The sequence below is a fragment of the Castor canadensis genome, chromosome 16 (genome assembly GCF_047511655.1).
Source record: "Castor canadensis chromosome 16, mCasCan1.hap1v2, whole genome shotgun sequence".
NCBI classification, from domain to species: domain Eukaryota; kingdom Metazoa; phylum Chordata; class Mammalia; order Rodentia; family Castoridae; genus Castor; species Castor canadensis.
The window spans coordinates 65,466,753-65,487,306 of NC_133401.1; the positions used below are offsets into that span (position 1 = coordinate 65,466,753).

General features: G+C 40.3%; 1 pseudogene; it reads right to left on the bottom strand.

The window, feature by feature from the left end:
- Positions 1 to 15,466: 15,466 nt before the first annotated feature.
- On the bottom strand, positions 15,467 to 15,668 carry LOC141418253 (small nucleolar RNA U3; annotated as a pseudogene).
- Between the last annotated feature and the right edge of the window lie 4,886 nt (positions 15,669 to 20,554).

Sequence of the window (20,554 nt, forward strand, 5' to 3'; positions counted from 1 at the left end):
AGCAACTGAGGCCAATAGGAAAAGGGGAACAGGTACTAGAGAAAAGGTTAGATCAAAAAGAATTAACCTAGAAGGTAATACCCACGCACAGGAAATCAATGTGAGTCAATGCCCTGTATAGCTATCCTTATCTCAACCAGCACAAACCCTTGTTCCTTCCAATATTGCTTCTACTCTCTCTACAACAAAATTAGAAATAAGGGCAAAATAGTTTCTGCTGGGTATTGAGGGGGGAGGAGAGGGAGGGGGCGGAGTGGGTGGTAAGGGAGGGGGTGGGGGCAGGTTGGAGAAATGAACCAAGCCTTGTATGCACATATGAATAATAAAAGAAAAATGAAAAAAAAATATAAAAGAATTAACCTAGAAGGTAACACACACGCACAGGAAATCAATGTGAGTCAATGCCCTGTATAGCTATCCTTATCTCAACCAGCAAAAACCCTTGTTCCTTCCTATTATTGCTTATACTCTCTCTACAACAAAATTAGAAATAAGGGCAAAATAGTTTCTTCTGGGTATTGAGGGTGTGGGGGGGGAGAGGGAGGGGGCGGAGTGGGTGGTAAGGTAGGGGGTGGGGGCAGGGGGGAGAAATGAACCAAGCCTTGTATGCACATATGAATAATAAAAGAAAAATGAAAAAAAAAGATGCCCCACTACTGACGAATGGATCAAGAAAATATGGTATTTGTACACAATGGAATTTTATGCAGCCATGAAGAAGAACGAAATGTTATCATTCGCTGGTAAATGGATAGAATTGGAGAACATCATTGTGAGTGAGGTTAGCCTAGCCCAAAAGACCAAAAATCGTACGTTCTCCCTCATATGCAGACATTAGATCAAGGGCAAACACAAGAAGGGGAGTGGACTTTGATCACATGATAAAGCGAGAGCACACAGGGAGGTATGAGGATAGGTAAGACACCTAAAAAATTAGCTAGCATTTGTTGCCCTTAATGCAGAGAAACTAAAGCAGATACCTTAAAGCAACTGAGGCCAATAGGAGAAGGGGACCATGAACTAGAGAAAAGGTTAGTTCAAGAAGAATTAACCTAGAAGGTAATACACATGCACAGGAAATCAATGGAAGTCAACTCCTTGTATATCTATCCTTATCTCAACCAGCAAAAACCCTTGTTCCTTCCTATTATTGCTTATACTCTCTCTTCAACAAAATTAGAGATAAGGGAAAATAGTTTCTGCTGGGTATTGAGGGGGTAGGGGGGAGAGGCATGGGGTGGGGGGGGTAAGGGAGGGAGTGGGGGAAGGTTGGAGAAATGACCCAAACATTGTATGCACATATGAATAAAAAAGAACCCTAGTACCACCAAAAAATTAACTAATTAAATGTACAAGCAAATATAATAAATATACACTATATGTGCTCACTGCCATGCCAAAAAAAAAAATCTATCAAGGACCTTAATATCAGACCTGAAACTCTAAAATTGGTACAGGAAAGAGCAAAAAACACTTTGGAAGTAATAGGTATAGGCAAGGACTTCCTCAATAGAACTCCAGCAGCCCAGCAACTAAGAGAAAGAATGGACAGATGGGACTTTATAAAGTTAAAAACTTCTGCACAACAAAAGGAATGGCCTCTAAACTGAAGAGAACACCCACAGAGTGGGAGAAAATCTTTGCCAGCTACACATCAGACAAAGGACTGATAACCAGAATATACAGGGAACTTAAGAAACTAAATTCTCCTAAAATCAATGAACCAATAAAGAAGTGGGCAATTGAACTAAACAGAACCTTCTCAAAAGAAGAAATTCAAATGGCCAAAACACACGAAAAAATGCTCACCATCTCTAGCCATAAAGGAAATGCAAATCAATACCACATTAAGATTCCACCTCACCCCTGTTAGAATAGCCATCATCAAAAACACCATCACTAATAAGTGTTGGCGAGGATCTGGGGAAAAAGGAACCCTCTTACACTGCTGGTGGGAATGCAAGCTGGTGCAACCACTCTGGAAAAAAATCTGGAGGATTCTTAAAAATCTAAACATGGGATCTGCCATATGATCCAGTAATCCCACTCTTAGGCATATACCCAAAGGAATGTGACTCAGTTTAGTCCAGAGGCACCTGCACACCCATGTTTATTGCATGGCTATTCACAATAGCTATGTTATGGAAACAACCAAGGTGCCCCACTACTGACAAATGGATCAAGAAAATGTAGTATTTATACACAATGGAATTTTACTCAGCCCTGAAGAAGAATGAAATCTTATTATTTGCAGGTAAATGTATGGAACTGGAGAACATCATCCTGAGTGAGGTTAGTCAGGCTCAGAAGACCAAAATTCATATGTTCTCCCTCATATGCAGACTTTAGATCTAGGGCAAATACAGCAATGTGGTTGGACTTGGATCACATGACAAGGGGAGAACACATACAGGAGGTATGGGAATAGATAGAAAACCCAAAACATGAAAGTGTTTGATGTCCCCACTCCAGAGGAGCTAATACAGAAACCTTAAAGCAGAGGTCAACACAGGAAGGGGATCAGGAATCAGTGTAAAGATCAGTTAGAGATGAACCAACTTGGGTTGTAACACATTTGTACATGGAAGCAATGCTAGGAATCTCTCTGTATAGCTATACTTAACACAACTAGCAAAAACACTTTGCCTTTCTTATTATGCTTATGTCTTCTCTTCAACAAAATTAGAGATAAGGGCAGAATAGGTTTGCCTGGAAGTGAGGGTGGTTGGGGGGGAGAGGATGGGGGTGCGGGACAGGGGGGAGAAATTACCCAAACAATGTACACACATGTGAATAAATGAATAAAAAATAAAACTAGCACTTCAGAAGATACTCAAATGAATCTTTCACACAGAAGAGAAAATATAAACATAGCCATAAAGTATGTGAATAAATAAATCACACAAGATGAGCAGATAAGCAATTGTAGAGTAGGCCTGGAGGAATGGCTCAAGCAGTAAGAGTACCTGCCTAGGAAGTATGAGGCCCTGAGTTCAAACCCCAGTGTTGCCTCCCCCACAAAAATTGTAGAGTAAGAAAGAATCAGACAGACAGACACACAGATGCACACCAACAATATGGCGGGGAATACCACATACCTCACAATATCAAAATAGAATGTTAGTGGTCTCAACTTCTCTATCAAAAGGCATTGATTTTCCAACTGGACTAAAAAAACAAGACCCAATGCTTTGTTGCCTACAAGAAATGCATCTCACTGACAAAAACAAAACATCAGTTTAGAATAAAAGGGTGAAAAATAATTTTCAAATAAATGGACTTCAAAACCAGGCAGGGTTAGCTATACTTATATCTGATAAAATAGGTGTCACACTAAATTAGTCAGAGACAAAGATGCTCATTCCATACTAATAAAAGGAACAATACATCAAGAAGAAATTGTTAACTTATATGCTTCCAATGTCAGCATACTGAACTTCGTTAAAGAGCACTAGACTTAAAAGCACACATTGACCCCAACACAATGATAGTGGGAGAATTCAATGTCATACTGTCACATCCAAACAAAAATCAACAGAGAAACCTCAGAATTAAATGGCACCATAGATCAAATGGACTTAACATACACCCACAGAGTATGGCATGCAGCAACAGCACAATAGACATTTTTCTCAGCAGCCCATGGAACTTTCTCCAAAACAGATCATATTTTAGGAAACAAAGAAAGTCTTACCAATTCAAGAAAATTGGAATAACTTGCTGTATCCTGTTAGACCACAACACAATAAAACTAGAACTTAAAACAAAAGAAACTAGAGAAAATATTCAAACACATGGAGACTGAACAGCATGTTGCTGAAGAAACAGTTATTGAAGAAATCAAGGGGGAAATAAAAAAGTTCCTGGAATCAAATGAAAATGAAAATACAGCCAGTGAAAACCTATGGGATACAGCAAAGGGTAACATTCATAGTTATGAATTCCTACATTAAAAACACAGACAGATTTCAAATAAATGACCTAATGCTACATTTCAAACTCTTAAAAAAACAAGAAAAGCCAAAACCAAAATCAGCAGAAGGAGGGAGATAGTAAAAATAAGGGCTGAAATCAAAGAAATAGAGACAGGGAGGGGGGCAAGAAAAAATGATATAAAAGGATCAACAAAACAAAAAGTTGGTTCTTTGAAAAGATAAGTAAGATTGGTAAATCCTCAACCAATCTGACTAGGAGGAGGAGGGGAAAGACCCAAATTAATAAAATTAGAGATAAAAAAGGGTATGTCACAACAAATACCAGTGAAATATAGAGATCATTAGGAAATACTTCAAAACCCTGTATTTAAATAAATTGGAAAATCTAGAATAAATGGATAAATTTCTAGGTACATTTGACCAAGTAACATTGAACCAAGAGGACATAAATCACCTAAGTAGATCTGTAACAAGTAATGAAATTGAAGCAGTAATAAAAAGTCTTCCAACAAAGAAAAGACCAGGACTTGTTGGATTCACTACAGAATTCTACCAGAACCTTAAAGAAGAACTAATATCAACATGCCTCAAACTTTTCCCTGAACTAGAAAGGGAAGGAACTTTCTTTTTTTTTTTTTTTTTTTTTCATTTTTCTTTTATTATTCATGTGTGCATACAAGGCTTGGTTCATTTCTCCCCCCTGCCCCCACCCCCTCCCTTACCACCCACTCGGCCCCCTCCCGCTCCCCCCCTCAATACCCAGCAGAAACTATTTTGCCCTTATCTCTAATTTTGTTGTAGAGAGAGTATAAGCAATAATAGGAAGGAACAAGGGGTTTTGCTGGTTGAGATAAGGATAGCTATACAGGGCATTGACTCACATTGATTTCCTGTGTGTGGGTGTTACCTTCTAGGTTAATTCTTTTTGATCTAACCTTTTCTCTAGTTCCTGGTCCCCTTTTCCTATTGGCCTCAGTTGCTTTAAGGTATCTGCTTTAGTTTCTCTGCGTTAAGGGCAACAAATGCTAGCTAGTTTTTTAGGTGTCTTACCTATCCTCACCCCTCCCTTGTGTGCTCTCGCTTTTATCATGTGCTCATAGTCCAATCCCCTTGTTGTGTTTGCCCTTGATCTAATGTCCACATATGAGGGAGAACATACGATTTTTGGTCTTTTGAGCCAGGCTAACCTCACTCAGAATGATGTTCTCCAATTCCATCCATTTACCAGCAAATGATAACATTTTGTTCTTCTTCATGGCTGCATAAAATTCCATTGTGTATAGATACCACATTTTCTTAATCCATTCGTCAGTGCTGGGACATCTTGGCTGTTTCCATAACTTGGCTATTGTGAATAGTGCCGCAATAAACATGGATGTGCAGGTGCCTCTGGAGTAACAGTCTTTTGGGTATATCCCCAAGAGTGGTATTGCTGGATCAAATGGTAGATCAATGTCCATCTTTTTAAGTAGCCTCCAAATTTTTTTCCAGAGTGGTTGTACTAGTCTACATTCCCACCAACAGTGTAAAAGGGTTCCTTTTTCCCCGCATCCTCGCCAACACCTGTTGTTGGTGGTGTTGCTGATGATGGCTATTCTAACAGGGGTGAGGTGGAATCTTAGTGTGGTTTTAATTTGCATTTCCTTTATTGCTAGAGATGGTGAGCATTTTTTCATGTGTTTTCTGGCCATTTGAATTTCTTCTTTTGAGAAAGTTCTGTTTAGTTCACATGCCCATTTCTTTATTGGTTCATTAGTTTTGGGAGAATTTAGTTTTTTAAGTTCCCTGTATATTCTGGTTATCAGTCCTTTGTCTGATGTATAATTGGCAAATATTTTCTCCCACTCTGTGGGTGTTCTCTTCAGTTTAGAGACCATTTCTTTTGATGAACAGAAGCTTTTTAGTTTTATGAGGTCCCATTTATCTATGCTATCTCTTAGTTGCTGTGCTGCTGGGGTTTCATTGAGAAAGTTTTTACCTATACCTACTAACTCCAGAGTATTTCCTACCCTTTCTTGTATCAACTTAAGAGTTTGGGGTCTGATATTAATATCCTTGATCCATTTTGAGTTAATCTTGGTGTAGGGTGATATACATGGATCTAGTTTCAGTTTTTTGCAGACTGCTAACCAGTTTTCCCAGCAGTTTTTGTTGAAGAGGCTGCTATTTCTCCATCGTATATTTTTAGCTCCTTTGTCAAAGATAAGTTGCTCATAGTTGTGTGGCTTCATATCTGGATCCTCTATTCTGTTCCACTGGTCTTCATGTCTGTTTTTGTGCCAGTACCATGCTGTTTTTATTGTTATTGCTTTGTAATATAGTTTGAAGTCAGGTATTGTGATACCTCCTGCATTGTTCTTTTGACTGAGTATTGCCTTGGCTATTCGTGGCCTCTTGTGTTTCCATATAAATTTCACAGTAGATTTTTCAATCTCTTTAATGAATGTCATTGGAATTTTGATGGGAATTGCATTAAACATGTAGATTACTTTGGGGAGTATCGACATTTTTACTATGTTGATTCTACCAATCCATGAGCATGGGAGATCTCTCCACTTTCTATAGTCTTCCTCAATCTCTTTCTTCAGAAGTGTATAGTTTTCCTTGTAGAGGTCTTTCACATCTTTTGTTAGGTTTACACCTAGGTATTTGATTTTTTTTGAGGCTATTGTAAATGGAATTGTTTTCATACATTCTTTTTCCGTTTGCTCATTGTTAGTGTATAGAAATGCTAATGATTTTTCTATGTTGATTTTATATCCTGCTACTTTGCTATAGCTATTGATGATGTCTAGAAGCTTCTGAGTAGAGTTTTTTGGGTCTTTAAGGTATAGGATCATGTCGTCTGCAAATAGGGATATTTTGACAGTTTCTTTACCTATTTGTATTCCTTTTATTCCTTCTTCTTGCCTAATTGCTCTGGCTAGGAATTCCAGTACTATGTTGAATAGGAGTGGAGATAGTGGGCATCCTTGTCTGGTTCCTGATTTTAGAGGGAACGGTTTTAATTTTTCTCCGTTAAGCATAATGCTGGCTGTAGGTTTGTCATATATAGCTTTTATAATGTTGAGGAACTTTCCTTCTATTCCTAGTTTTCTTAGAGCTTTTATCATGAAATGATGTTGGATCTTATCAAAGGCTTTTTCTGCGTCTATTGAGATGATCAAGTGGTTTTTGTCTTTGCTTCTGTTAATGTGGTTTATTACGTTTATTGATTTTCGTATGTTGAACCACCCCTGCATCCCTGGGATGAAGCCTACCTGGTCGTGGTGGATAATCTTTTTGATGTGTTGCTGAATTCGGTTTGCCATTATTTTGGTGAGGATTTTTGCATCAATGTTCATTAAGGAGATTGGCCTATAGTTCTCCTTTTTGGAGGTGTCTTTGCCTGGTTTTGGGATAAGTGTAATACTGGCTTCATAAAATGTGTTTGGCAGTTTTCCTTCCCTTTCTATTTCATGGAACAGTTTAAGGAGGGTTGGTATCAGTTCTTCTTTAAAGGTCTGATAGAATTCAGCAGAGAATCCATCAGGTCCTGGACTTTTCTTTTTGGGGAGACTCTTGATTGCTGCTTCAATTTCATTTTGTGTTATAGGTCTATTCAGGTGATTAATTTCCTCTTGGTTCAGTTTTGGATGATCATATGTATCTAGAAATCTGTCCATTTCTTTTAGATTTTCAAATTTATTTGAATATAGGTTCTCAAAGTAGTCTCTGATGATTTCCTGGATTTCCATGGTGTTTGTTGTTATCTCCCCTTTTGCATTCCTGATTCTACTAATTTGGGTTTTTTCTCTCCTCATTTTAGTCAGGTTTGCCAGGGGTCTATCGATCTTGTTTATTTTTTCAAAGAACCAACTTTTTGTTTCATTAATTCTTTGTATGGTTTTTTTGGTTTCTATTTCGTTGATTTCAGCTCTTATTTTTATTATTTCTCTCCTTCTATTTGTTTTGGGATTTGCTTGTTCTTGTTTTTCTAGGAGTTTGAGATGTATCATTAGGTCATTGATTTGGGATCTTTCAATCTTTTTAATATATGCACTCATGGCTATAAACTTTCCTCTCAAGACTGCCTTAGCTGTGTCCCATAGGTTCCGGTAGGTTGTGTTTTCATTTTCATTGACTTCTAGGAACTTTTTAATTTCCTCTTTTATTGCATCGATGATCCATTCTTCATTAAGTAATGAGTTATTTAGTTTCCAGCTGTTTGCATGTTTTTTGTCTTTACTTTTGTTGTTGAGTTCTACTTTTACTGCATTGTGGTCAGATAGTATGCACGGTATTATTTCTATTTTCTTATATTTGCTGAGGCTTGCTTTGTGCCCTAGGATATGATCTATTTTGGAGAAGGTTCCATGGGCTGCTGAGAAGAATGTATATTGTGTAGAGGTTGGATGAAATGTTCTATAGACATCTACTAGGTCCACTTGATCTATTGCATATTTTAGATCTTGGATTTCTTTATTGAGTTTTTGTTTGGATGACCTATCTATTGATGATAATGGAGTGTTAAAGTCTCCCACAACCACTGTGTTGGCGTTTATATATGCTTTTAGGTCTTTTAGGGTATGTTTGATGAAATTGGGTGCGTTGACATTGGGTGCGTACAGATTGATGATTATTATTTCCTTTTGGTCTATTTCCCCTTTTATTAGTATGGAATGTCCTTCTTTGTCTCGTTTGATCAATGTAGGTTTGAAGTCTACTTTGTCAGAGATAAGTATTGCTACTCCTGCTTGTTTTCGGGGGCCATTAGCTTGGTAAATCTTCTTCCAGCCTTTCATCCTAAGCATATGCTTATTTCTGTTGGTGAGATGAGTCTCCTGTAAGCAACAAATTGTTGGATCTTCTTTTTTAATCCATTTTGTCAAACGGTGTCTTTTGATGGGTGAATTAAGTCCATTGACATTAAGTGTTAGTACTGATAGGTATGTGGTGATTCCTGCCATTTAGTTATCTTAGTTGTTTGAAGGTTTGATTGTGTGTACCTAACTTGATGTTACTCTCTACTGTCTTGCTTTTTCTTATCCTGTGGTTTGGTGCTGCCTGCCTTTTCATGGTTAAGTTGGGTGTCACTTTCTGTGTGCAGGATCCCTTGCAGAATCTTTTGTAATGGTGGCTTTGTGGTCACATATTGTTTTAGTTTCTGCTTATCATGGAAGACTTTTATTGCTCCATCTATTTTGAATGATAGCTTTGCTGGGTAGAGTATCCTGGGGTTGAAGTTATTTTCATTCAGTGCCCGGAAGATCTCACCCCATGCTCTTCTTGCTTTTAATGTTTCTGTTGAGAAGTCTGCTGTGATTTTGATGGGTTTACCTTTGTATGTTACTTGTTTTTTCTCTCTTGCAGCCTTCAATATTCTTTCCTTAGTTTCTGAACTTGTTGTTTTAATGATGATATGTCGTGGAGTAGTTCTATTTTGATCTGGTCTGTTTGGTGTCCTGGAGGCCTCTTGCATTTGTATGGGAATATCTTTCTCTAGATTTGGGAATTTTTCCATTATTATTTTGTTGAATATATTACGCATTCCCTTCGCTTGCACCTCTTCTCCTTCTTCGATGCCCATGATTCTCAAGTTTGGTCTTTTGATGGAGTCGGTGAGTTCTTGCATTTTCTTTTCACAGGTCTTGAGTTGTTTAATTAATAGTTCTTCGGTTTTTCCTTTAATTACCATTTCATCTTCAAGTTCTGAGATTCTGTCTTCTGTTTGTTCTATTCTGCTGGATTGGCTTTCCGTTTTGTTTTGCAGTTCTGTTTCGTTCTTTTTTCTGAGGTTTTCCATATCCTGGCTGTTTTCTTCTTTATTGTTGTCTATTTTTGTCCTGAGTTCATTTATCCATTTATTCATTGTGTTCTCTCTTTCACTTTGGTGTTTATACAGTGCTTCTATGGTTTCCTTTATTTCTTCTTTTGCTTTTTCAAATTCTCTATTTTTATTGTCTTGGAATTTCTTGAGTGTCTCCTGTACATTTTGGTTGACCCTATCCAGTATCATCTCTATAAAATTCTCATTGAGTACTTGTAGTATGTCTTCTTTTAAATTATTCTTGTAGGCTTCATTGGGTCCTTTGGCATAGTTTATCTTCATTTTGTTGGAGTCTGGCTCTGAGTTTCTGTTCTCTTCATTCCCCTCTGGTTCCTGTACTAATTTTTTGCTGTGGGGAAACTGGTTTCCTTGTTTTTTCTGTCTTCCTGTCATTGTCCTTGGTGTTGTTACTGTCCCTGTACTGTGTGTAATTAAGTATTTTCTAGCTTGTAATAATAACAATGGTAATATTGAGAACGGAAGAGTGAGCTGAGATGGAAAGCAAGAAGTTAAAGAAAAGGGGAAAACAAATATACAGACAAGAGGGAGAAAGCAGAACAAGGTATCAGACAAGAGAGTTTCAAAGGTATAAACAGGGAGTGTTAGTGTACTAATCGACAGTAAGCTGAACAGACAATAGAGAGACAGAGAGAGGATTGAAAATCAAAGATAAAAAAAATAAAAAATAAGTATATGAAAGTAATATCTATTTATAAAAATGAATTAAAATAAAATGGAAAATAGGAAATAAAAAAAAAAAAAAACCAAAAAACTTCCAAGTTTATATGCAATGCAATTTCAGTCTTAATAATTTGGATGTCCGTCTTAATCTCCAGTCCTGGAGTTGGTGCCTCAGATGTTGTTCTGTAGTTGTCTCATCAAAGGGGATGCATAAAGTAGAACAAAACTACACTCACACACACACAGAAGAAAAAATAAAAAAAAAGCCCCACCAAGTGTCCCCAGTTCAAATGCAATAGTTTCAGTAAGTTTTTCGGCTTGCAGGTGTAATTCGGTTGTTCTCTCATCAAAGGTAGGGAGAAAAAGAAAAAAAAGCGTCTGGAGGCAGTTCTGAGAGTGGTATCTGCAACTGTGGCTTGCCTGCCTGCTGCTCTCAGCCTGTAGCTGGCGGCGTTATTTATGCAGATCTCTGGGGTGAGCTTAGCACTCACCTGGTCCCACAGGCTTTGTTTGCTCAGAGTTCTCCTGTGCGGGGGAGGGGGGCCTCTGCTACAGGCTTTTCCCTTTCCAAGCACTGGGAAAGGCGACACTGCCCCGCGTTGTCAGGCCTGCGTGTTTATTTACAGTTCACGTGGGAAGTGGGTCTTCCCTCCTCTCACAAGCGTCCCTGCTCCTGGTTGCTGGCGCGCCCCGCTCCCGCCAGAGCCTCTCCGGCCCGCCCAGCTCGTTTCTTTACAGTCCCGGGAAGGATTCCCTTCCCCCAATCTTCAGCGCTCAGGGCGCCCCACCCTCTTTCCAGCGCGTCTTAACTGTTCTTATTGCTTAGTACTCAGTTTCTCTTTTTTTCCCGGGTGGAGGTCAGTCTGTCCAGGGGGCTATGCTGCTCTGGCCCAGGCTTGTCTGTGGGGGAACCGCGGTACCGCGAAGCTCACCTGGTCCGCGTCTTCCCAAGCCGTATGGGCGCCGGCCACTGGCGGCCCCGGGGGCCTCCTCGGTTCTCCGTTTAACGTGAAGTGGAGATTCTCTGCACCGGCTCTAGCCGCCATCTTGGAATCTCTCGGGAAGGAACTTTCATCCCCAAACCAGACAAGGACCCAACAACAACAACAAAAGAATTATAGGCCAATCTCTTTAATGAAAATAAATGCAAAAATTGTCAATAAAATATTGAGAAGCTGAATTAACATATTAAAAAGGTCATACATAATCATCAAGTCAGTTTGATGCCAGGGATGCAGAGATGGATCAATATATAAAAATCAATAAACATAGTACAGCATATAAACAGAAGCAAGAACAAAAATCACAAAGTTGCCTCATTAGATGCAGGAAAAGCATCCTATAGTCACACCATATTAAATGGGGAGAAAGTGAAAACATTTTATCTAAAGTCAGGAATGAAACAACAGTGTCCACTTTTCCCACTTATTCAACATAGTTTTGGAATTTCTAGACAGATCAGTAAGACAGAAGGAAGAAATACAAGGAATTCAAGTGGGAAAGGAAGAAGTCAAACTATCCCTATTTGCAGATGATATGATGTTATACCTAGAAGAAAGTAAGAATTCAACCAAAAAAACTCTTAGACACCATAAATACTTTCAAGAAAGAGGACACAATATTGATATACAAAATCAGTTGCTTTCCTATATAGCAACAATGAACAGATTGAGAAAGAATTTAGGAAAATAACCCATTTATTTTATTTATTTATTTATTTTCATTTTTCTTTTATTATTCATATGTGCATACAAGGCTTGGTTCATTTCTCCAACCTGCCCCCACCCCCTCCCTTACCACCCACTCTGCCCCCTCCCTCTCCTCCCCCCTCAATACCCAGCAGAAACTATTTTGCCCTTATTTCTAATTTTGTTGTAGAGAGAGTATAAGCAATAATAGGAAGGAACAAGGGTTTTTGCTGGTTGAGATAAGGATAGCTATACAGGGCATTGACTCACATTGATTTCCTGTGTGTGGGTGTTACCTTCTAGGTTAATTCTTTTTGATCTAACCTTTTCTCTAGTACCTGTTCCCCTTTTCCTATTGGCCTCAGTTGCTTTAAGGTATCTGCTTTAGTTTCTCTACGTTAAGGGCAACAAATGCTAGCTAGTTTTTTAGGTGTCTTACCTATCCTCACCCCTCCCTTGTGTGCTCTCGCTTTTATCATGTGCTCATAGTCCAATCCTCTTGTTGTGTTTGCCCTTGATCTAATGTCCACATATGAGGGAGAACATATGATTTTTGGTCTTTTGGGCCAGGCTAACCTCACTCAGAATGATGTTCTCCAATTCCATCCATTTACCAGCAAATGATAACATTTCGTTCTTCTTCATGGCTGCATAAAATTCCATTGTGTATAGATACCACATTTTCTTAATCCATTCATCAGTGCTGGGGCATCTTGGCTGTTTCCATAACTTGGTTATTGTGAATAGTGCCACAATAAACATGGGTGTGCAGGTGCCTCTGGAGTAACCTGTGTCACAGTCTTTTGGGTATATCCCCAAGAGTGGTATTGCTGGATCAAATGGTAGATCGATGTCCAGCTTTTTAAGTAGCCTCCAAATTTTTTTCCAGAGTGGTTGTACCAGTCTACATTCCCACCAACAGTGTAACAGGGTTCCTTTTTCCCCGCATCCTCGCCAACACCTGTTGTTGGTGGTGTTGCTGATGATGGCTATTCTAACAGGGGTGAGGTGGAATCTTAGTGTGGTTTTAATTTGCATTTCCTTTATTGCTAGAGATGGTGAGCATTTTTTCATGTGTTTTCTGGCCATTTGTATTTCTTCTTTTGAGAAAGTTCTGTTTAGTTCACGTGCCCATTTCTTTATTGAGAACCCATTTATAATAGCCTCCAAAATGAAAATACATAGGAAGAAATTTATCAAGGGAAGTGAATATATGATATATATATATATATATATATATATATATATATATATATATATATATATATATCTATATATCTTTTGGTGGCACTGGGGTCTGGGCTTTGAACTAAGGGCTTATAAATAATGGCCAATAAATAAATGAAGACCTGCCCAACTTCCCTGGCCTATCATTTGAGCCACTCTGCCAGTCGTATAAAAAGTATAAATTATTTAAGACAGAAACTGAAGAAGACAGCTGAAGAAGGAAAGATCTCCCATGCTCATGGACGAGCAGAATTAACATTGTGAAGATTACAGCAGTTTTGTGAAATTACAAAATGTAATTTATATTTTCAATGCAATCCCATTAAAATTCCAACTACTTTCCTCTCAGAGATTGACAAAATAAGTCCTAAAGTTCAGATGACTGAAAAAAGGCCTGGCATAGGCAAGGAAATAATGAGCAAAAAGGGCAGCACTGGAGGTATTTTAATTCCTAACTTCAAACTATTCTACAGAGCCAGAGCAATAAAGATAGCATGCCTGGCGTTGGTGGCATACACCTGTAATTCTAATTACTTGGGAGGCTGAGATTGGGAGGATTGCAGTTTGAGGCCAGTCTAGGTACAAAGTTCATGAGACCCCCCATCTCCAAAATAACCAGAGCAAAATGAACTAGAGGTGTGGCTCAAGGGGTAGAGCACCTGCTTTGGAAGCACAAAGCACCTGGTTCAAAACCCAGTCCTACAGAAAACGCCTAGGATGGTACTGGCATAAAAACAGACGCCAAGACCAATGGAACAGAAAAGACCAGACATAAATCCACACAGCTACAGTCAGGTGACTGTTGACAAAGGAGCCCAAAATGTACACTGGAGCAAAGAGTGTCTTTACCAAATGGTGCTGGGAAAACTGGATATGTGCATGTAGAAGATTGAAATTAGATCCCTTTCTTTCATCCTGTGCTAATATCAATTCAAAGTGGATTAAAGACCTTAGTATAAGGCCTGACACTTTGAAACAACTGCAGGAAAGAGTATGGAATACACAGGAACATACAGGAATAGGCAACAACTTCCTATATGATTCTGTGATTAAAAGAAGGGGACAGCATCAAACTATATATATGCAAAAGTTCTTAATAAAATTATGGCAAATCAAATGCAGTAATACATCAAAAAGATCATAAACCATGACTTAGTTTCATTTCAGGGATGCAAGGATAGTTCAACATATGCAAATTAATAAATGTAATACAGCATTTAAACAGAAGTAAAGACAAAAAAAATCACATGATCATCTCAACAGATGCAGAAAAAGCCTTTGACCAAATTTAGCAACTTTTCATGATAAACATAATGAAGAAACTAGGAATAGAAGGAATGTTCCTCAATTTAATAAAGGCTATATATGACAAACCTACAGCCAACATTACACTAAATGGAGAAAAACTGAAACCATTTCCACTTACATCAGAGTAAGACAAGAGTGTCCACTCTGCAGGAGAGCAAGGAATACACTGGGACATACAGGCACAGGGAAAATCTTTCTAAATAGAACACCAGCGACTCAGCAATTAAGGGAAAAGATGGACAAATGGGACTGCATCAAACTAAAAAGCTCTGCACAGCAAAGGAAACAGTTAATAGACTTAAGAGACAGTCTAAAGAATGGGAGAAAAGCTTTGCCAGTTATTTGTCTCATTAAGGGACTAACAGGTGGAATCTACAGGGAGCTCAAAAACTAAACTCCCAAACAACAACTCAATGAAGAAATGGGCACATGAGCTGAATAGGCAATTTTCTTTCTGTATTCTTTCTTCTTTCCTCCCTTCGTTCCTCCCTCCCTCCCTCCCTCCCTCCCTCCTTTCTTTCTCTCTTTTTTCCTTCCTTCCTTTCTTTCTTTCTCTTTCCTTCTCTCTCTCTCTCTCTCTCTCCTTTCTTTCTTTCTTGTACTGGGGCTTGAACTCAGGGCCTTCACCTTGAGCCACTCTACCAGCCATTTTTTTGTGAAGGGTTTTTTTGAGATAGGGTCTTGAAACTATTTGCTGGGGGTTAGCTTTGAACCATGATCCTCCTGATCTCTGCCTCCTGGGTAGCTAGGATAACAGGCATGAGCCACTGGTGGCTGGCTGGCTTTCTTTCTTTTTTTTTTTTTTTTTAAATAGGGAAACCACTCAGACAACGATCTCATCTTCTTTCTCCTTCAAAGGAGAACAATCATCAATGGCAAATGGCACCTGCAAACAGTAGCACCAGGAGCAGGCTTCACACTCAGGTGAGGACATTAGGCAATTTTCAGAACAAGTGGTACAAATGGCCAATAAATAAATGAAGAACTTCCCAACTTTCCTGGCCAAAAAAGAAATGCAAACCACTTTGTTCTTGTTTTTAAATATCAAAGGTATGGTGAAATTAAACATGCCACAGAAGAAGCAATAACTGTTACTGATTTTCCAACTTTGTTCTTGGTAACCACTTTTTATTCCATTTCTAGGTCAATTATTTGACATGGCCTCTTACCAGCAACATTATTAGGGGATTCTGTATGCTTACGAACAAAAAATGAGATTAAATAAAACACAAGAGAAATTGATACAACCAAGAGATGCAGTAGCCGGGCATGGAACCCTCATGTCTGTAATCCTAGCTACTTGGGAGAATCGTGGTTCAAGGCCAGCCTGGGCAAATAGTTTGTGGCACCCCCATCTTCCCAGTAAGAAGAACAAAATGGACTCGAGGTGTGGGTCAAGCAGTAAAGCACTGGTCTTGCAAGTGCAAAGCCCTGAATTCAAGACTCGATCTATTAAAAAAAAAAACAAAAAACTGAGGCACATGAGAGATGCATGAAGTAAACACATGGATGAGGCTGCTATCAGAAAATGTGGGCTACTGTTCTACAATAAACTTATTACAGGTGCACTCCAAAATAACAATAAATACAACCAGGCTGGCCAGGAACCTTGATCCTCCTGATCTTAGCCTCTCAAATAGCTAGGATCAACTCTCTTTTAAAACTTTTTTTTCCCAGTGGTCAGGATGAAATCCAGAATTTCACACATGATAGGCAATGAGCTCTATCACTGAGGTAGCCCTCGGTCAAATAAAACTGGAATTTGTATACATTAGACAATAACTCCCTATTCTCCTCTCCTAACCTCCGTGGAAATTAGCATCCCCCCTACACCTTTTTAAAATCAGTGATGGGGATGAAACCAGGGCCTTGTGCCACAACCACCAGTCCTCCTGCCTTAATTCACATCGTCTTTCTGCCTTAATTCCTCTAAATGGTCTGAGGTTCCTTACGTTAAGGCCTTCATGTTCTTCCCTCAGGAATCAGGACCTGTGAAGAGGGGAGTCAAGTGGGTCTGGCCCAATTCTCTGAAATCACAGTCCTCTGATATTCTAGATGATCTCTCTGAGTGCAGTGGCCTAGATTTCAGTGGGAACTTGGTGAAGTAGGAAAGGGTCCATTGTCAGGTGACTTGTGGGCAGAGATCAAAGAGACTAAATGATCACATGTCACTTGGAGGGCATGCACAGGGCCGTGATTAAAACTATTAACTTTAGATGGGCCCCACTGGCTCACACGTGAAATCAGAGGTACTCAGTAAGCAGAGATAAGGGGGATCAAGATTCAAAGCAAGTCCCAGGGAAATAGTTTGCAAGACTCTGTCTCCATCTTCTCTCCTGACCCACCAGGCACCTCTATGTCTCACCCAAAACTTTCCCACCCCAGCTTTGCCTACTGTGTGGGCACAGTCCCCCCCAACCAAACACTTATCCTCTTCCCTTTTCAGACTGTCAAAAATCTCTGCATTTCCAATGCTCAGTTTCCCAGGGTGGAGTGGCATAATTCCTTATGCTCTTCAGCCCCACAAACATATCCCGTGCTACTTCCTCCACCAGTGCCAGCAGCTTTTGAGCTGTTTCCAAAGCAAAGCTCAACCCTGGAGACAATGCTCAGATACCTCCACCTGCATTGACCTCACTCTCTTCAATAGGTTCCACCCTGTAGAGACACTCAGTGACCTCACCAAGTTCTCCCTTACCCCCAAATCAGGGTTTTACCCAATAGCCCAATACTAACCTCTTACAGGGGCTGTGCTGTCTACTCTTTTTCAGTCTGGGAAATGGAAAAACCCCACTGGTGCCAGACCAAAACATTCTCCTGGGGGGGGTGGGAGGAAGTGGCAGACTGGATGAAGAGGTAGAGAGCCTGCCTAGCAAGCCTGAGGTCCTGAGTTCAAACCCCAGTACTGCCAAAAACAAAAATGACAAAACATTCTTCTGTCTGCACCAGGCCTCTTGTTCCTGTGTGCAACATCATCCTATTTTTGCTTACCCACCAACTGGTCAGGCACCTGTATCCTTGCATACTAGAGTCTGGACGTGGATACACTACAAAACAACCAAACAATCCAGGTTCCCCTTTAGCTTCCCTGCCCTTGGGAGCCCAAGTCTAAAGAACCATACAACTCGTTCCACTCCTTGTTGGCCTGGGACTCAAACTGATTCCTTAGCAGGAGTGGTGCTCCAAAACCAGCAAACTCTTTTTTTTTTTTTTTTTTTTGGTGGTCCTAGGGTTTAAACTCAGGGCCTGGCACTTGCAAGGCAGGCACCCTACCTCTTGAAGCACAGCCGATGATAACATTAAACTTTTTTTTACTTCTTGGCAGCACTAGGATTTGAACTCAGGGCCTCATACTTGCAAGGTAGGTGTTTTTACCATTTGAGCCACTCCACCAGCCCATTGACGAACCCTTGACCTACTAATTGCTGAAGGGGCAGGGCGAGTGTGGCTCTTTTTACAAGAAAAATGCTGATTCTATGTCAACAAGTGCAGGTTCCTTCACAATGCTGCTAAAAATGTCTGGGAAAGCACTCCTGATTCCTCACAACAAGGGATGGATGACTGGGGACAGTGGTCTGCCTGGATTAAGTGGATGCCATGGATGGCCCCTTTATTGGAAACTCTTAGTTTTTTCCTCATTCAGCTGACATTGGACCTTCTATCTTTCTTTCTCAGATGCTCATGGTTTGGTCCAGGATACCACCTAAAAACAGGTCATCTATGCTGTTCCTCCTGTGGGAACACTACAGACATCTAAAACAAAAAGTCCCTGCCAATACCCTCTACCTTTCAGAGACCTCAACTCCCCAACCCAGCACAAAGCAGTTAACAGACTATTGTGATCCCTTCTCCAAAACTACATATCAAAAGGCAGACATGTAGGAATGTTAAAGTGAACATTAGGGCAGCTTTGTTGCGACCAGATGCCATTTCTTATGACTTGCAGATGGCTTACTGAAACAACTCAGCCAGCCTCAAAGAGTTACAAACATCTGCCCTTAACCATTGTCACCAGGGACAAGGGATAGTTAAACAAGTGACCTAATCACAACTTATCTTTCTTATCTACCCAGCAAAAGAATTTTCCCATCAGCCATCTTCCTGGTACTTTTCTACCAAACCCCTGTACCTACCCCCAGTCTGTAAGTAGCCACGGACCCTACCTTCTCTTTTGGAAACAGCCCACCACATATTCTTTCCTGAATTAAACCTGTGCTGATGTTGAGTGGTCTCTTCATCTATCTCTCTGCATTTTTCAGTTTATCAGGAATTTGGTGAAGTGAGAATGGATCCATGGTCTGATGAGTTGTGGGCAGAGATCAAAGAGACCATCTGATCACATGTTTCTTGGAGGGATGTGATTAAACATATTAACTTCTATAAATTAAGGAAAACCACTCAAGGCCCCACCAAAAACCTCTCCCTCTTTCACTCCAGGCTGGGAGGGGCCTTTAACAAATACACCATCCTAAACACTGAGACACCGAAGGGTCTGACAATTCTTGGCATACATTTTATCAGGAAATTCTAACAAGAACCTAGACAAAAACTCCAAAATCTGGAACAGGGTCCCCAAACTCCCTTCTCAAGCTAACCAAAAATAGCCTTCAAGGCCTTCAGGAGAGGCGGCATTGAGGGGCTGATTGTATGGCCATGGCAACTGCCAACTCCCTGTCATTCCAGGGAGCCCCCAGGCTCTGTGTACTAGCCCTAGCCTTAGTTAAGGTAATCCCAGGCCACCACAGGCTTCCCCACACTCCTAATTGGCCTGCTATAATAATGGCCAGCCTGGACATTTCAGTTCCAATGCCAAAATCCATGTCCCCCACCAGACTCATGTCCATGCTTCAAACAGGAGTGCCATTGGAAATGACACTACCTTTCCTTTTTCACAGGAGAGGTCATTTCAAACCCAGCGTCCTCATAAACAGCTTATTCCTAGGGACTGGCAGATGCCTTTGACTTGTTCCTGGACTATGAGGCATCAACAGATGGGGGGACCTGTAGCTTGACTGATGTGGTCCAGGGGCTCCAGAGGCTCCCGTGTTCTCCATCTCCATCTCCCGTGAAGCCCTGAATGTGACAGGAAATAAAATCACTTTTCTTTTTTAGCAGTAGTGGGGTTTGAACTCAGGATATCACACTTATTAGGTTGGCACGCTACCACTTGAGCCATTCTGCCAGCCCATAAAATCACTTTTCTGACAGTGATGGAGACTTCATATTTTGCTCTAATTACCCCATCCCAGGACTCACTGTTCAATCCCTGATCCTCCTCACGGGAATAGATGAACAGGTCCCACAGGGTAGGTTACTTGCCTGCTTGTCTGCTCATCACTGGAAACTGCTGTCTTTACTCATTTTTTTCCTGGTACTGCCTTATGCCCATGTCCTGTTCTGGGTAGAGATGTCTACTGCAAGCTAGGATCAGCCTTAATGTTCAGAGGACAGGCAGCACTGAGTCCACTGTTTTTTTTTGTTTGTTTGTTTTGTTTTCAGTACTGGGGTTTGAACTCAGTGTCTTACACTTGCTATGCAGATGCTACACCATTTGAGCTACAACCCCAGTTGACAGTGTCTACTCTTGATTGGCACTTCTGGTCCCCAGCCACAACTCACCCTGACCACTGACCCTTTGTTACTTCACCAAATTCCCCTGAGGTCTGGAACCCTACACCCCGTGGACATTCTCTTTCTACAACTCCAGTGAAAACACTTCTAAAGACTTCAGCTTCTTCCTTAGCTGCCCCCAATATCCTCCAAAGTCAGAGGTCCAAAGAGGACTCTAGCTCTTCACTACTAAATTTTTATCAGCTGGCCTAACCCCTCCTCCCCCGCAATGTGCTTTGCAACATGCCTGTCCTGGTAGTAAACAAACAAAAACAAAAAAACAGATGGCCTTTATA